We start from the raw sequence: 7500 nt of genomic DNA, 5'->3' as shown, positions 1-7500 counted from the left end.
CTACTACCGATTGAATGATTTAGTGAGGTCTTCGGACCGGGGGGCGAGGGGGCCCGCCTCTTCGATTCCACCGGGAAGATGCCCAAACTTGATCATTTAGAGGAAGTAAAAGTCGTAACAAGGTTTCCGTAGGTGAACCTGCGGAAGGATCATTAACGTGTGTCTTGAATCACGCTTAAAAAAAAAAAAAAAAAGAGAATAAATCTCACAATGAGAATACACAAAAGACGGGCCGAACCCGCAAGTGGTGGTGGGTCACACCCCCGTCGCGAGCGGTACGCTTCCCCTCCACCGAGCGGGGAGTGCGTCGGAGTCCCGCTGGTTGAACGAGAGGAAAGCGACGCCGGGTACTGTGCATTAACGGTTTAAAGTCACCTGAAATCGCCCGGCCACTCGCAAAGGGTTACTCAAATCCCCTCCAGTTCCGCGCGGGAAGCAAGAACTGCATTCCTGCCCCGCGTGCGGGGGCGTGGATGTGCCCTGTACACAATAAAAACTATTGAGAACGTAACGCTGAGACCTGTATGGTACTCTGAAAACTAAAAGTACATAACCCTGAACGGTGGATCACTCGGCTCGTGGGTCGATGAAGAACGCAGCAAATTGCGCGCCGACATGTGAACTGCAGGACACATGAACATCGACATTTCGAACGCACATTGCGGTCCTTGGATTTCCAATCCCGGACCACGCCTGGCTGAGGGTCGGCCACACTCAAATACTGGGCCCGTGTGTCTCGTCATCAGACGACGCAGGTCGGGCCCGAGCTTGGGGGACCCCCTCCATCTCGCCTCTTGAAGAGAGGGGGTGGGTCCGCTCCCGAATGGTTGTCAGGCCTCGCGAGGTTGTCTCTGCGGACGGAGAGCGGCTGGGCTTGAGAGACGCAGTACCTATGCGGCCCCCGCCCAGCACGGCTCGTCCCGCTAGCGACCTCTTTTGCGACCTGTTCTCTAAAACCCGACCTCAGATCAGGCGAGACTACCCGCTGAATTTAAGCATATTAATAGGCGGAGGAAAAGAAACTAACAAGGATTCCCCAAGTAGCGGCGAGCGAACAGGGAGAAGCCCAGCACGGAATCCCGCGTGGCAACGCGCAGGGAGTTGTCGTGTGAGGGAGGTTCCGTCGTCCCGGGGGTCGGCAGTGAGTCCAAGTCTCCCTTGAACGGGGCCACAGCCCGCAGAGGGTGCCAGGCCCGTAGAGACCGCTGCCGCTCCCGGGTGGAGCTCTCCTCAGAGTCGTGTTCCTTGAGAGTGGAGCACTAAGAGGGTGGTAAACTCCATCTAAGGCTAAATACGACCACGAGACCGATAGCGAACAAGTACCGTGAGGGAAAGTTGAAAAGAACTTTGAAGAGAGAGTTCAATAGTACGTGAAACCGTTCAGGGGTAAACGGGAGAGACCCGAAAGAACGAAGGGGGAGACTCAATCCCGCCCGCGTGTCCGGTCCTCGGCGGCCACGGATGTCCCCGGTCGCCCACCGCGCCCTACGGCGCGCGCAGGTCACGATCCGAGGGCACCGGCCGTCCGGGTTCAATCCCGGCCGCGGCGGGATGCACTTCTCCTCCAGTAGGACGTCGCGACCCGCCGGGTACACTAGTGAGCCGGTCTAAGGCACTCGGGGTGGAGCCCGAGGGAACCGCCGCGGAAACGTGGGTCCACGGTTCCCCGGACCCCCGGTCGCCCGGCCGGCGCCCGGTGGTAAATCTCGCGGAGCAGGCCCGCTAACCCTACAGTAGCGAGCGTCCAGCCCGGAGGGCAAGCTCTTCGGTGGTGCTCGAGGTGCCGTGGCCTCAGCCACGTCCCCGGCCCCCGTCGGCTGCTGGCCCCCGGAGTCCTCGGACGGTAGCCCGTCTCCCGTTAGCGGCGCTCACGCTTCGGGTGCTCTCCCGACCCGTCTTGAAACACGGACCAAGGAGTCTAACATGTGCGCAAGTCACTGGGATTTCGGAGAAAACCCAGAGGCGAAGTGAAAGCGGGGCGCACCCTTTGCGGTCGCCCGGGGAGGACGGCGTCGGGTCAACCGGCGCCCGCACTCCCGGGGCGCCTCGGCCTCCGGCCGCAGGCGCACCCGGAGCGTACACGTTGGGACCCGAAAGATGGTGAACTATGCCTGGTCAGGACGAAGTCAGGGGAAACCCTGATGGAGGTCCGCAGCGATTCTGACGTGCAAATCGATCGTCAGAGCTGGGTATAGGGGCGAAAGACTAATCGAACCATCTAGTAGCTGGTTCCCTCCGAAGTTTCCCTCAGGATAGCTGGCGTCCATTTCGACCGGGACGAGTCTCATCCGGTAAAGCGAATGATTAGAGGCCTTGGGGCCGAAACGACCTCAACCTATTCTCAAACTTTAAATGGGTGAGATCTCCGGCTTGCTTGGCTGAAGCCGCGAGGTCTGGATCAGGGTGCCAAGTGGGCCATTTTTGGTAAGCAGAACCGGCGCTGTGGGATGAACCAAACGCCGGGTTAAGGCGCCTAAACCGGAGCTCACGGGAAACCATGAAAGGCGTTGGTTGCTTAAGACAGCAGGACGGTGGCCATGGAAGTCGGAAGCCGCTAAGGAGTGTGTAACAACTCACCTGCCGAAGCAACTAGCCCTGAAAATGGATGGCGCTAAAGCTCCGTGCCTATACCCGGCCGCCGGCAGGCAAGGGCGGCCGCCCCTGGGGCGGTCGCGCGAAGCCCCGGTGAGTAGGAGGGCGCGGCGGTGAGCGCGGAAGGGTCTGGGCGCGAGCCTGCCTGGAGCCGCCGCCGGTGCAGATCTTGGTGGTAGTAGCAAATACTCAAGCGAGGGCCTTGAGGGCTGATGTGGAGAAGGGTTTCGTGTGAACAGCCGTTGCACACGAGTCAGTCGATCCTAAGCTCTAGGAGAAATCCGATGTTGATCAGGGGCATTGTGAGAGCAATGACGCCCCCTTCGAGCGAAAGGGAATCCGGTTCCTATTCCGGAACCCGGCAGCGGAACCGACTCGTCGGGCCCTCGCAAGAGAAGCTCGTCGGGGTAACCCAAAAGGACCCGGAGACGCCGTCGGGAGACCCGGGCAGAGTTTTCTGTTCTGCATAAGCGTTCGAGTTCCCTGGAATCCTCTAGCAGGGAGATAGGGTTTGGAACGCGAAGAGCACCGCAGTTGCGGCGGTGTCCGGGTCGTCCCCTCGGACCTTGAAAATCCGGGAGAGGGCTACGCGGAGGTGTCGCGCCGGCTCGTACCCATATCCGCAGCAGGTCTCCAAGGTGAAGAGCCTCTAGTCGATAGACTAATGTAGGTAAGGGAAGTCGGCAAATTGGATCCGTAACTTCGGGATAAGGATTGGCTCTGAGGACCGGGGCGCGTCGGGCGTGGTCGGGAAGCGGGTCTGCGCCAACGTGCCGGGCCTGGGCGAGGCGATGTCGTGCCGGGTCCCCTCCCCCCCTCCTCGCGGGGGTGGCGGCGGGGGGTTTCCCCGGTGCGTCGGATCCGAGTTCGGTCCCGTGCCTTGGCCTCCCGCGGATCTTCCACGCTGCGAGGGACCGCGCTCGCCCGCGGTGCACTCTTCGGCCGCCACTCAACGGTCGACTCAGAACTGGCACGGACTTGGGGAATCCGACTGTCTAATTAAAACAAAGCATTGCGAGGGCCCTAGCGGGTGCTGACGCAATGTGATTTCTGCCCAGTGCTCTGAATGTCAACGTGAAGAAATTCAAGCAAGCGCGGGTAAACGGCGGGAGTAACTATGACTCTCTTGCCTGTTAGGGTAAGTATTATCCTACTACAAGAGCATAGTTACTGTGGGCCAGTCCATCTCGGCTCACTTCGCGCGCCGCCTCCTCGTGGTCCCGCCGGAAACGTACTAGTCTTAGGACTTGATACGGCCAAAGGCGCGCGGAGGGCCGCCCATACAGGGCAACCACTGCCTCCACGCGGCTCCCCGTGGAAACCCTCCCGCTTAACTGGGAGGGGCTAAATGTGGTCGGGTGGCCCTCGGGCCCCTTGGTTTTTTTGGGGAAACCTCGGGGCCGGTTGCTCCCCAATTGAACGATCGGCACTCACCTTGACGACGATTTTGGTTTGCAGGGCGAACCTACGGGGCGCCCGAACCCCGCATACCATGAGATGACTTATCAGGGTAAAAGCCTCGGACCTGAGGATACCCAAGCTCCCGGGCCCTCAGGACTGGTAGGGGAGCAACATCGACGGACCGGCATGATGACGGACGGTGAGTATGGCTTCCTTTTAAACGACGAACTGCTCCGTGTTAGGTTTCCGGTGACGGAGCCTCTCCAGTGTCTTTTGTGTCGGACACTGGTGACGTCTGAAACTTTCCTGAAGAAGCATGCCGCCCAGGCCCACCCTGAAACACGATGTCGGTGGGTCTGTTTGAGATGTGAGACTGAATTCGTTAGTCATCAAAGTCTTAAATGCCACATTCCGAAATGCCGCGGCATTAAGGAGGTGGCTGGTTCTCACATCTGCGGCATGTGCAACAGGTCGTTCACGTCACAGAGGGGGTTATCGCTGCACAAGAGGAGTCGGCACCCTGACCTACGAAATGCCGAACAACTCGAAGCTCTTGAACCCCCCCAGTGTCCCTCCGTTAGGAGGCAGTCCATCTGGACCCAAGATGAGATAGCGACACTAAAGCGCCTGGAGGAGCAGTTCCGAGATGATCCTCACATCAACGTCAAAATTGCTGTATATTTGCCGCTTAAAACACATAAGCAAGTCAGCAATTTTAGATGTGAGGATAGAAAAAGGTCTCTTAGAACGCAGGCGGCAGGTGATGACGGCACCGCGGGGCCTGATGCTTTACTACCCCTAGGCTTATCACCGGCCGATGATGGGAGCGGGAATAGGGAAGAGCCCCCTATCCCGACAAATGACAAGCCATCGCAAATTTTATCCCCGGGGGACTCGGCGTCTGCCCTGGCAGACATCCTGCCCCCCTTTTTAACATCTGGGACCTCGCTGGACGAGCCCCAGAGCGATGGCCCGGCTGAACCCGTAGACACTAGCCTGGAACCGCTGGTCGGGGAAGGGGGTGTTGAAATGGGGGAGGCCGGTAATGAAACGTTTGCGCAGTCACCCCCATTATTTTCAGAGGGCTCTGACGGCAACGTTGGGAGTACACCGAGCGGTGACTCCGCAGACCTTTTATCAAGGGAACAGGTACCTACGGTTGGTACCGATGACCCCAATTTTACTCATTTTACTGATTTTAGTGCTTTTAACATTAGTTCTAGCGTTTTACCCGCTGAACAGACAAACACCTACAGTAAGGTGCGAGTCGATGACCGGCGGAAGAGCCATACTTGTCCCGCGGCCAATGTAAAGGAACAGGATGCGTCTGCTCCTCATATTGAGGAGCAACTAGCATCCGATGACCCTGCCGTGCAACTTGGGGCGTGGAGAAAGAGGGTGGCACTCCACGCTCTAAGCATCGATGCCGGGGTTCTTTCAAGCCCGATCGACGCACTTCTTCGTAAAATATCGGATTTGGGGAATGAACAGACCCCTCCGGGTGTGCGGGAAGAAGTGGAAGCAGTGGTTTCGTTAGTTACCCGCGAAATTTCGGGTGGGGCGCCACCAATTAAACGCACACCTAAAAAGAAAAGGAAGCAGAAGGACAACCGCGATAATCATCGGGGACGCAAGCGACAACTTTTTGCTATTTGCCAGGATACTTTCAAAAAGCATCCCCAGCGGTTGGCGGAATGGGCGGTCGGGGAGCAGACCACGGCCACACTCTACGACCATCAAACAGAGAGGCCAGCCCACGAGTCCTTTCACTCCTTCCTAGCTGGTCTCTGGGGGAAGTCAGGAAGGTGCGACATCACCATGCCACCCAGCGCGAGTCGAAGAACAGACGCAGTGCTTAATTTTATTACAATTAAGGAAATCAAGCAGCGATTAAAGCGGATTAAAAAGGGCTCTGCACCAGGACCCGATGGGATCACGAAAGAAATGGTGCAGAGCACAAAGAAGCACTGCGAGATTTTAGCGAAACTGTTCAATCTGGTGATGCTCGCGGGCTTCTTCCCTCGGAGTTGGAAGGAAAATCGAACGACTTTAATCCACAAAAGTGGAACAAAACCGGCTGACGTTGGCAATTGGAGACCAATAACAATTGGCTCCTTACTCAGCCGTCTGTTCACAGGGTTCGTGGACACTCGGCTGAGGACAGTTGTTGACGTACATGAAAGGCAGGTAGGTTTCATGCCCACTAACGGATGCAGCGTCAACTCGTATCTGCTCGACGAGATTCTCCATGAAGCGAAACGGGGAGAGCGGGCAATGGTATGCGGTGCGCTTCTTGACATCTCTAAGGCGTTTGACACCATCCCGCACGAGGCTATCATGGGCGCCCTACACTCGCAAGGTGTGGACGCACACTCCATCGCCCTGATAAAAGATATGTATATGGACACCTTTACTAAGATCGATGGTGTCGGCGATGGAGTTCCCCTGCAAAGGGGGGTCAAACAAGGGGACTCATTGTCCCCTTTGTTATTCAATCTCGTTATGGACCCCCTTATTCGAAACCTGCAGGGAGGCCTCGTCCTGAACGGTCAACAAGTAGGGGCTCTCGCATTCGCGGATGATCTCGTCGTTGTTGCAGATACGACCGTGGGTGCGCAGACGTTGCTGGACCGCACCCACGAGTATCTGGCTGGTTTGGGAATGAAACTGAACCCGTCTAAGTCCCGAAGCTTCCTCGTCGAGGCAGGTCGTAAGACCTGGGTAGTTAGGGACGCTAAGCTATCTCTGGGTGGAGAGACGGTTCCTGGCGCCGATCCCTCCACCCCACTACGATACCTGGGCTTGTCATATACCCTCGCGAAAGGCCTGAACGACAAGTCCCAGTGTGAGAAGCTTGTTCAGGCAGTGGAGAGGGTCAAGAGCCTGGCTTTGAAACCACTACAGAAAGTCAGGCTCATAATCACGTACATATATCCCAAGTTCACCTATGGAATGGTCCTAAATGACATAAGTAAAAAGGTACTGGGGGAGACAGACAGGAAAATTAGGCAGGACCTTAAAGAAATATTGCACCTGCACCCCAGTACCACGGACCACGTTTTATACTCCCGAATGAGAGACGGTGGACTTGGGATACCCCGCCTTCAGACACACGTCGCATTCTCCAGCTTGAAGGCGGGGATGACCCTCTCGAAGAGCGTTGATCCGGTAATGCGTGCCTCTTTGGATGGAGGCCGGCTAGAGATGCGCCTGCGGAAGTTGGCAAACGGTCTCCGTTTGAACTTCCCTCTGACACCAAATGCATTGGTGAGAGCCAGGAATCAAATGAAAGAGAAAGAAGCCGAGGATTGGTGCGCCCTTAATTCACAGGGGCAGGGCGTACCCAATTTCAGAAATGACCCTATCGTAAATTCCTGGCTCTATGATCCTTCCGTGTTACGTCCAAAGCGATTCATCGATGCCCTTAAGCTGCGGACAAACACGTATGGTGTCAACGTGACCCTAGCTCGGGCGGACAAGAACCGGAATGTTGCATGCCGCCGCTGC

The 7500-nt window shown here is 57.1% G+C and overlaps 2 non-coding genes and 1 pseudogene across 2 annotated transcripts in view; all 3 read left to right on the top strand.

Moving 5' to 3' along the window:
* Positions 1-155, top strand: part of LOC138694059 (small subunit ribosomal RNA) — a 1903-nt gene extending 1748 nt beyond the window's left edge. The window contains exon 1 of the ribosomal RNA XR_011330740.1: positions 1-155. This exon is cut by the window's left edge and continues 1748 nt beyond it. This is a non-coding gene — a ribosomal RNA (small subunit ribosomal RNA).
* A 396-nt stretch (positions 156-551) lies between these two features.
* On the top strand, positions 552-707 carry LOC138694065 (5.8S ribosomal RNA). The gene has a single exon (XR_011330746.1). It is a non-coding gene; the product is annotated as a 5.8S ribosomal RNA (ribosomal RNA).
* A 251-nt stretch (positions 708-958) lies between these two features.
* The window catches only part of LOC138694093 (large subunit ribosomal RNA), an 8659-nt pseudogene continuing 2117 nt past the window's right edge, over positions 959-7500 (top strand).

The sequence above is a fragment of the Periplaneta americana genome, unplaced genomic scaffold (assembly GCF_040183065.1).
Source record: "Periplaneta americana isolate PAMFEO1 unplaced genomic scaffold, P.americana_PAMFEO1_priV1 scaffold_36, whole genome shotgun sequence".
Classification (NCBI taxonomy): Eukaryota; Metazoa; Arthropoda; class Insecta; order Blattodea; family Blattidae; genus Periplaneta; species Periplaneta americana.
The sequence above is the reverse complement of the archived record's forward strand: the minus strand, read 5'-3'. Positions and strand labels throughout refer to the sequence as shown.